Here is an 8733-nt window from a genome sequence, read left to right on the forward strand (position 1 = left end):
TAATGATGAAGTCTTTATTAATGCCTCTGTTTTTTTCTTTGTTAGCGGAAGACAGTTAACGCTGATCCAGATGCCTTAGTGAGACAGAGCTTGTCTCCCATTCAACTGGAGCCCCCTACTGGAAGATGCGGTAAGATTCAAACTCTAAACTCTACTTCTTGCACTCTTGACTAAGTCAATTGATGTTGAGCCTATCAGCCCTTGACCTTTTGATTTGTAATTGATAGGATGCAGACCGATGGGGCCCGTCAGAAGATGAACGCAAGGAGCCGATTCCGCAACCAGGAAGCCTATTAGAGAAGTGCCATTTATGTCTCCCTTTCTTATTTTTTGTCTGTTTCCTGTATCCTCCCTACGCTAACATAACTAAAACTTATCTTCTCCTCCCCATCCTCTTCCTCCATTTTACTCTTTCCTGATCTAATTGCTTAAATTGTCTTCATTATCTTAATCGATTTGTTCATCTCATCTTCGTTTAATGTTTGTGTTTATGTCAATTTCTCGAATTATTTGTGTTTATTGTGTTGAGTTTTTACTAATTTTGTTCTAGCTGTATATTTTCAGGTTCCCGGACGGGGGACGACGCTGGAGGACGACGCTGGAGGACGACGTTGGAGGACCAAGGCCGGCCAACAGAAGAAGAGGAATTTATTGTCTAGTTATGTACAGTGCATCCTATTAGTGAAAAGGGTAAGTAAGAAACTGCACTTGTTCCACTTTGAAATTCCCGATTTCCTCTCTAAACCCCAGGTGAGGTTAAGATTGGAATTGGCCTTGTTCTCTGCAGTCTGTGCATTTTAATGACTCTTATTAATGATGAAGTCTTTATTAATGCCTCTGTTTTTTTCTTTGTTAGCGGAAGACAGTTAACGCTGATCCAGATGCCTTAGTGAGACAGAGCTTGTCTCCCATTCAACTGGAGCCCCCTACTGGAAGATGCGGTAAGATTCAAACTCTAAACTCTACTTCTTGCACTCTTGACTAAGTCAATTGATGTTGAGCCTATCAGCCCTTGACCTTTTGATTTGTAATTGATAGGATGCAGACCGATGGGGCCCGTCAGAAGATGAACGCAAGGAGCCGATTCCGCAACCAGGAAGCCTATTAGAGAAGTGCCATTTATGTCTCCCTTTCTTATTTTTTGTCTGTTTCCTGTATCCTCCCTACGCTAACATAACTAAAACTTATCTTCTCCTCCCCATCCTCTTCCTCCATTTTACTCTTTCCTGATCTAATTGCTTAAATTGTCTTCATTATCTTAATCGATTTGTTCATCTCATCTTCGTTTAATGTTTGTGTTTATGTCAATTTCTCGAATTATTTGTGTTTATTGTGTTGAGTTTTTACTAATTTTGTTCTAGCTGTATATTTTCAGGTTCCCGGACGGGGGACGACGCTGGAGGACGACGCTGGAGGACGACGTTGGAGGACCAAGGCCGGCCAACAGAAGAAGAGGAATTTATTGTCTAGTTATGTACAGTGCATCCTATTAGTGAAAAGGGTAAGTAAGAAACTGCACTTGTTCCACTTTGAAATTCCCGATTTCCTCTCTAAACCCCAGGTGAGGTTAAGATTGGAATTGGCCTTGTTCTCTGCAGTCTGTGCATTTTAATGACTCTTATTAATGATGAAGTCTTTATTAATGCCTCTGTTTTTTTCTTTGTTAGCGGAAGACAGTTAACGCTGATCCAGATGCCTTAGTGAGACAGAGCTTGTCTCCCATTCAACTGGAGCCCCCTACTGGAAGATGCGGTAAGATTCAAACTCTAAACTCTACTTCTTGCACTCTTGACTAAGTCAATTGATGTTGAGCCTATCAGCCCTTGACCTTTTGATTTGTAATTGATAGGATGCAGACCGATGGGGCCCGTCAGAAGATGAACGCAAGGAGCCGATTCCGCAACCAGGAAGCCTATTAGAGAAGTGCCATTTATGTCTCCCTTTCTTATTTTTTGTCTGTTTCCTGTATCCTCCCTACGCTAACATAACTAAAACTTATCTTCTCCTCCCCATCCTCTTCCTCCATTTTACTCTTTCCTGATCTAATTGCTTAAATTGTCTTCATTTTCTTAATCGATTTGTTCATCTCATCTTCGTTTAATGTTTGTGTTTATGTCAATTTCTCGAATTATTTGTGTTTATTGTGTTGAGTTTTTACTAATTTTGTTCTAGCTGTATATTTTCAGGTTCCCGGACGGGGGACGACGCTGGAGGACGACGCTGGAGGACGACGTTGGAGGACCAAGGCCGGCCAACAGAAGAAGAGGAATTTATTGTCTAGTTATGTACAGTGCATCCTATTAGTGAAAAGGGTAAGTAAGAAACTGCACTTGTTCCACTTTGAAATTCCCGATTTCCTCTCTAAACCCCAGGTGAGGTTAAGATTGGAATTGGCCTTGTTCTCTGCAGTCTGTGCATTTTAATGACTCTTATTAATGATGAAGTCTTTATTAATGCCTCTGTTTTTTTCTTTGTTAGCGGAAGACAGTTAACGCTGATCCAGATGCCTTAGTGAGACAGAGCTTGTCTCCCATTCAACTGGAGCCCCCTACTGGAAGATGCGGTAAGATTCAAACTCTAAACTCTACTTCTTGCACTCTTGACTAAGTCAATTGATGTTGAGCCTATCAGCCCTTGACCTTTTGATTTGTAATTGATAGGATGCAGACCGATGGGGCCCGTCAGAAGATGAACGCAAGGAGCCGATTCCGCAACCAGGAAGCCTATTAGAGAAGTGCCATTTATGTCTCCCTTTCTTATTTTTTGTCTGTTTCCTGTATCCTCCCTACGCTAACATAACTAAAACTTATCTTCTCCTCCCCATCCTCTTCCTCCATTTTACTCTTTCCTGATCTAATTGCTTAAATTGTCTTCATTATCTTAATCGATTTGTTCATCTCATCTTCGTTTAATGTTTGTGTTTATGTCAATTTCTCGAATTATTTGTGTTTATTGTGTTGAGTTTTTACTAATTTTGTTCTAGCTGTATATTTTCAGGTTACCGGACGGGGGACGACGCTGGAGGACGACGCTGGAGGACGACGTTGGAGGACCAAGGCCGGCCAACAGAAGAAGAGGAATTTATTGTCTAGTTATGTACAGTGCATCCTATTAGTGAAAAGGGTAAGTAAGAAACTGCACTTGTTCCACTTTGAAATTCCCGATTTCCTCTCTAAACCCCAGGTGAGGTTAAGATTGGAATTGGCCTTGTTCTCTGCAGTCTGTGCATTTTAATGACTCTTATTAATGATGAAGTCTTTATTAATGCCTCTGTTTTTTTCTTTGTTAGCGGAAGACAGTTAACGCTGATCCAGATGCCTTAGTGAGACAGAGCTTGTCTCCCATTCAACTGGAGCCCCCTACTGGAAGATGCGGTAAGATTCAAACTCTAAACTCTACTTCTTGCACTCTTGACTAAGTCAATTGATGTTGAGCCTATCAGCCCTTGACCTTTTGATTTGTAATTGATAGGATGCAGACCGATGGGGCCCGTCAGAAGATGAACGCAAGGAGCCGATTCCGCAACCAGGAAGCCTATTAGAGAAGTGCCATTTATGTCTCCCTTTCTTATTTTTTGTCTGTTTCCTGTATCCTCCCTACGCTAACATAACTAAAACTTATCTTCTCCTCCCCATCCTCTTCCTCCATTTTACTCTTTCCTGATCTAATTGCTTAAATTGTCTTCATTATCTTAATCGATTTGTTCATCTCATCTTCGTTTAATGTTTGTGTTTATGTCAATTTCTCGAATTATTTGTGTTTATTGTGTTGAGTTTTTACTAATTTTGTTCTAGCTGTATATTTTCAGGTTCCCGGACGGGGGACGACGCTGGAGGACGACGCTGGAGGACGACGTTGGAGGACCAAGGCCGGCCAACAGAAGAAGAGGAATTTATTGTCTAGTTATGTACAGTGCATCCTATTAGTGAAAAGGGTAAGTAAGAAACTGCACTTGTTCCACTTTGAAATTCCCGATTTCCTCTCTAAACCCCAGGTGAGGTTAAGATTGGAATTGGCCTTGTTCTCTGCAGTCTGTGCATTTTAATGACTCTTATTAATGATGAAGTCTTTATTAATGCCTCTGTTTTTTTCTTTGTTAGCGGAAGACAGTTAACGCTGATCCAGATGCCTTAGTGAGACAGAGCTTGTCTCCCATTCAACTGGAGCCCCCTACTGGAAGATGCGGTAAGATTCAAACTCTAAACTCTACTTCTTGCACTCTTGACTAAGTCAATTGATGTTGAGCCTATCAGCCCTTGACCTTTTGATTTGTAATTGATAGGATGCAGACCGATGGGGCCCGTCAGAAGATGAACGCAAGGAGCCGATTCCGCAACCAGGAAGCCTATTAGAGAAGTGCCATTTATGTCTCCCTTTCTTATTTTTTGTCTGTTTCCTGTATCCTCCCTACGCTAACATAACTAAAACTTATCTTCTCCTCCCCATCCTCTTCCTCCATTTTACTCTTTCCTGATCTAATTGCTTAAATTGTCTTCATTATCTTAATCGATTTGTTCATCTCATCTTCGTTTAATGTTTGTGTTTATGTCAATTTCTCGAATTATTTGTGTTTTTCTGTTTAATTTTGTGTTATATTTTTTCCCGGACGGGGACGAATTATTTTGTGTTTATTGTGTTGAGTTTTACTAATTTTGTTCTAGCTGTATATTTTCAGGTTCCCGGACGGGGGACGACGCTGGAGGACGACGCTGGAGGACGACGTTGGAGGACCAAGGCCGGCCAACAGAAGAAGAGGAATTTATTGTCTAGTTATGTACAGTGCATCCTATTAGTGAAAAGGGTAAGTAAGAAACTGCACTTGTTCCACTTTGAAATTCCCGATTTTCTCTCTAAACCCCAGGTGAGGTTAAGATTGGAATTGGCCTTGTTCTCTGCAGTCTGTGCATTTTAATGACTCTTATTAATGATGAAGTCTTTATTAATGCCTCTGTTTTTTTCTTTGTTAGCGGAAGACAGTTAACGCTGATCCAGATGCCTTAGTGAGACAGAGCTTGTCTCCCATTCAACTGGAGCCCCCTACTGGAAGATGCGGTAAGATTCAAACTCTAAACTCTACTTCTTGCACTCTTGACTAAGTCAATTGATGTTGAGCCTATCAGCCCTTGACCTTTTGATTTGTAATTGATAGGATGCAGACCGATGGGGCCCGTCAGAAGATGAACGCAAGGAGCCGATTCCGCAACCAGGAAGCCTATTAGAGAAGTGCCATTTATGTCTCCCTTTCTTATTTTTTGTCTGTTTCCTGTATCCTCCCTACGCTAACATAACTAAAACTTATCTTCTCCTCCCCATCCTCTTCCTCCATTTTACTCTTTCCTGATCTAATTGCTTAAATTGTCTTCATTATCTTAATCGATTTGTTCATCTCATCTTCGTTTAATGTTTGTGTTTATGTCAATTTCTCGAATTATTTGTGTTTATTGTGTTGAGTTTTTACTAATTTTGTTCTAGCTGTATATTTTCAGGTTCCCGGACGGGGGACGACGCTGGAGGACGACGCTGGAGGACGACGTTGGAGGACCAAGGCCGGCCAACAGAAGAAGAGGAATTTATTGTCTAGTTATGTACAGTGCATCCTATTAGTGAAAAGGGTAAGTAAGAAACTGCACTTGTTCCACTTTGAAATTCCCGATTTCCTCTCTAAACCCCAGGTGAGGTTAAGATTGGAATTGGCCTTGTTCTCTGCAGTCTGTGCATTTTAATGACTCTTATTAATGATGAAGTCTTTATTAATGCCTCTGTTTTTTTCTTTGTTAGCGGAAGACAGTTAACGCTGATCCAGATGCCTTAGTGAGACAGAGCTTGTCTCCCATTCAACTGGAGCCCCCTACTGGAAGATGCGGTAAGATTCAAACTCTAAATTCTACTTCTAGCACTCTTGACTAAGTCAATTGATGTTGAGCCATATCAGCCCTTGACCTTTTGATTTGTAATTGATAGGATGCAGACCGATGGGGCCCGTCAGAAGATGAACGCAAGGAGCCGATTCCGCAACCAGGAAGCCTATTAGAGAAGTGCCATTTATGTCTCCCTTTCTTATTTTTTGTCTGTTTCTTGTATCCTCCCTACGCTAACATAACTAAAACTTATCTTCTCCTCCCCATCCTCTTCCTCCATTTTACTCTTTCCTGATCTAATTGCTTAAATTGTCTTCATTTTCTTAATCGATTTGTTCATCTCATCTTCGTTTAATGTTTGTGTTTATGTCAATTTCTCGAATTATTTGTGTTTATTGTGTTGAGTTTTTACTAATTTTGTTCTAGCGGTATATTTTCAGGTTCCCGGACGGGGGACGACGCTGGAGGACGACGTTGGAGGACCAAGGCCGGCCAACAGAAGAAGAGGAATTTATTGTCTAGTTATGTACAGTGCATCCTATTAGTGAAAAGGGTAAGTAAGAAACTGCACTTGTTCCACTTTGAAATTCCCGATTTTCTCTCTAAACCCCAGGTGAGGTTAAGATTGGAATTGGCCTTGTTCTCTGCAGTCTGTGCATTTTAATGACTCTTATTAATGATGAAGTCTTTATTAATGCCTCTGTTTTTTTCTTTGTTAGCGGAAGACAGTTAACGCTGATCCAGATGCCTTAGTGAGACAGAGCTTGTCTCCCATTCAACTGGAGCCCCCTACTGGAAGATGCGGTAAGATTCAAACTCTAAACTCTACTTCTTGCACTCTTGACTAAGTCAATTGATGTTGAGCCTATCAGCCCTTGACCTTTTGATTTGTAATTGATAGGATGCAGACCGATGGGGCCCGTCAGAAGATGAACGCAAGGAGCCGATTCCGCAACCAGGAAGCCTATTAGAGAAGTGCCATTTATGTCTCCCTTTCTTATTTTTTGTCTGTTTCCTGTATCCTCCCTACGCTAACATAACTAAAACTTATCTTCTCCTCCCCATCCTCTTCCTCCATTTTACTCTTTCCTGATCTAATTGCTTAAATTGTCTTCATTATCTTAATCGATTTGTTCATCTCATCTTCGTTTAATGTTTGTGTTTATGTCAATTTCTCGAATTATTTGTGTTTATTGTGTTGAGTTTTTACTAATTTTGTTCTAGCTGTATATTTTCAGGTTCCCGGACGGGGGACGACGCTGGAGGACGACGCTGGAGGACGACGTTGGAGGACCAAGGCCGGCCAACAGAAGAAGAGGAATTTATTGTCTAGTTATGTACAGTGCATCCTATTAGTGAAAAGGGTAAGTAAGAAACTGCACTTGTTCCACTTTGAAATTCCCGATTTCCTCTCTAAACCCCAGGTGAGGTTAAGATTGGAATTGGCCTTGTTCTCTGCAGTCTGTGCATTTTAATGACTCTTATTAATGATGAAGTCTTTATTAATGCCTCTGTTTTTTTCTTTGTTAGCGGAAGACAGTTAACGCTGATCCAGATGCCTTAGTGAGACAGAGCTTGTCTCCCATTCAACTGGAGCCCCCTACTGGAAGATGCGGTAAGATTCAAACTCTAAACTCTACTTCTTGCACTCTTGACTAAGTCAATTGATGTTGAGCCTATCAGCCCTTGACCTTTTGATTTGTAATTGATAGGATGCAGACCGATGGGGCCCGTCAGAAGATGAACGCAAGGAGCCGATTCCGCAACCAGGAAGCCTATTAGAGAAGTGCCATTTATGTCTCCCTTTCTTATTTTTTGTCTGTTTCCTGTATCCTCCCTACGCTAACATAACTAAAACTTATCTTCTCCTCCCCATCCTCTTCCTCCATTTTACTCTTTCCTGATCTAATTGCTTAAATTGTCTTCATTTTCTTAATCGATTTGTTCATCTCATCTTCGTTTAATGTTTGTGTTTATGTCAATTTCTCGAATTATTTGTGTTTATTGTGTTGAGTTTTTACTAATTTTGTTCTAGCGGTATATTTTCAGGTTCCCGGACGGGGGACGACGCTGGAGGACGACGTTGGAGGACCAAGGCCGGCCAACAGAAGAAGAGGAATTTATTGTCTAGTTATGTACAGTGCATCCTATTAGTGAAAAGGGTAAGTAAGAAACTGCACTTGTTCCACTTTGAAATTCCCGATTTTCTCTCTAAACCCCAGGTGAGGTTAAGATTGGAATTGGCCTTGTTCTCTGCAGTCTGTGCATTTTAATGACTCTTATTAATGATGAAGTCTTTATTAATGCCTCTGTTTTTTTCTTTGTTAGCGGAAGACAGTTAACGCTGATCCAGATGCCTTAGTGAGACAGAGCTTGTCTCCCATTCAACTGGAGCCCCCTACTGGAAGATGCGGTAAGATTCAAACTCTAAACTCTACTTCTTGCACTCTTGACTAAGTCAATTGATGTTGAGCCTATCAGCCCTTGACCTTTTGATTTGTAATTGATAGGATGCAGACCGATGGGGCCCGTCAGAAGATGAACGCAAGGAGCCGATTCCGCAACCAGGAAGCCTATTAGAGAAGTGCCATTTATGTCTCCCTTTCTTATTTTTTGTCTGTTTCCTGTATCCTCCCTACGCTAACATAACTAAAACTTATCTTCTCCTCCCCATCCTCTTCCTCCATTTTACTCTTTCCTGATCTAATTGCTTAAATTGTCTTCATTATCTTAATCGATGTGTTCATCTCATCTTCGTTTAATGTTTGTGTTTATGTCAATTTCCAGGTGAGGTTAAGATTGGAATTGGCCTTGTTCTCTGCAGTCTGTGCATTTTAATGACTCTTATTAATGATGAAGTCTTTATTAATGCCTC

The 8733-nt window shown here is 41.0% G+C and overlaps 7 long non-coding RNA genes across 7 annotated transcripts; all 7 read left to right on the forward strand.

Moving 5' to 3' along the window:
* Positions 1–550: 550 nt before the first annotated feature.
* LOC134252202 (uncharacterized) lies at positions 551–1233 on the forward strand. The gene is made up of 3 exons (XR_009988929.1): positions 551–690; positions 857–941; positions 1039–1233. It is a non-coding gene; the product is annotated as an uncharacterized LOC134252202 (long non-coding RNA).
* A 128-nt stretch (positions 1234–1361) lies between these two features.
* On the forward strand, positions 1362–2855 carry LOC134252206 (uncharacterized). Its single transcript, XR_009988933.1, has 5 exons — positions 1362–1501; positions 1668–1752; positions 1850–2312; positions 2479–2563; positions 2661–2855. It is a non-coding gene; the product is annotated as an uncharacterized LOC134252206 (long non-coding RNA).
* A 186-nt stretch (positions 2856–3041) lies between these two features.
* LOC134252204 (uncharacterized) lies at positions 3042–3666 on the forward strand. Its single transcript, XR_009988931.1, has 3 exons — positions 3042–3123; positions 3290–3374; positions 3472–3666. It is a non-coding gene; the product is annotated as an uncharacterized LOC134252204 (long non-coding RNA).
* A 128-nt stretch (positions 3667–3794) lies between these two features.
* On the forward strand, positions 3795–4477 carry LOC134252201 (uncharacterized). The gene is made up of 3 exons (XR_009988928.1): positions 3795–3934; positions 4101–4185; positions 4283–4477. It is a non-coding gene; the product is annotated as an uncharacterized LOC134252201 (long non-coding RNA).
* A 198-nt stretch (positions 4478–4675) lies between these two features.
* Positions 4676–5344, forward strand: LOC134252203 (uncharacterized). The gene is made up of 3 exons (XR_009988930.1): positions 4676–4801; positions 4968–5052; positions 5150–5344. It is a non-coding gene; the product is annotated as an uncharacterized LOC134252203 (long non-coding RNA).
* Positions 5345–5472: 128 nt separating this feature from the next.
* LOC134252207 (uncharacterized) lies at positions 5473–6954 on the forward strand. Its single transcript, XR_009988934.1, has 5 exons — positions 5473–5612; positions 5779–5863; positions 5962–6411; positions 6578–6662; positions 6760–6954. It is a non-coding gene; the product is annotated as an uncharacterized LOC134252207 (long non-coding RNA).
* Positions 6955–7082: 128 nt separating this feature from the next.
* Positions 7083–8563, forward strand: LOC134252205 (uncharacterized). The gene is made up of 5 exons (XR_009988932.1): positions 7083–7222; positions 7389–7473; positions 7571–8020; positions 8187–8271; positions 8369–8563. It is a non-coding gene; the product is annotated as an uncharacterized LOC134252205 (long non-coding RNA).
* Positions 8564–8733: the final 170 nt, after the last annotated feature.

This window comes from Saccostrea cucullata, unplaced genomic scaffold, assembly GCF_032062105.1.
Source record: "Saccostrea cucullata isolate Sc308-1 unplaced genomic scaffold, CSIRO_AGI_Scuc_v1 ctg11974, whole genome shotgun sequence".
NCBI lineage: Eukaryota > Metazoa > Mollusca > Bivalvia > Ostreida > Ostreidae > Saccostrea > Saccostrea cuccullata.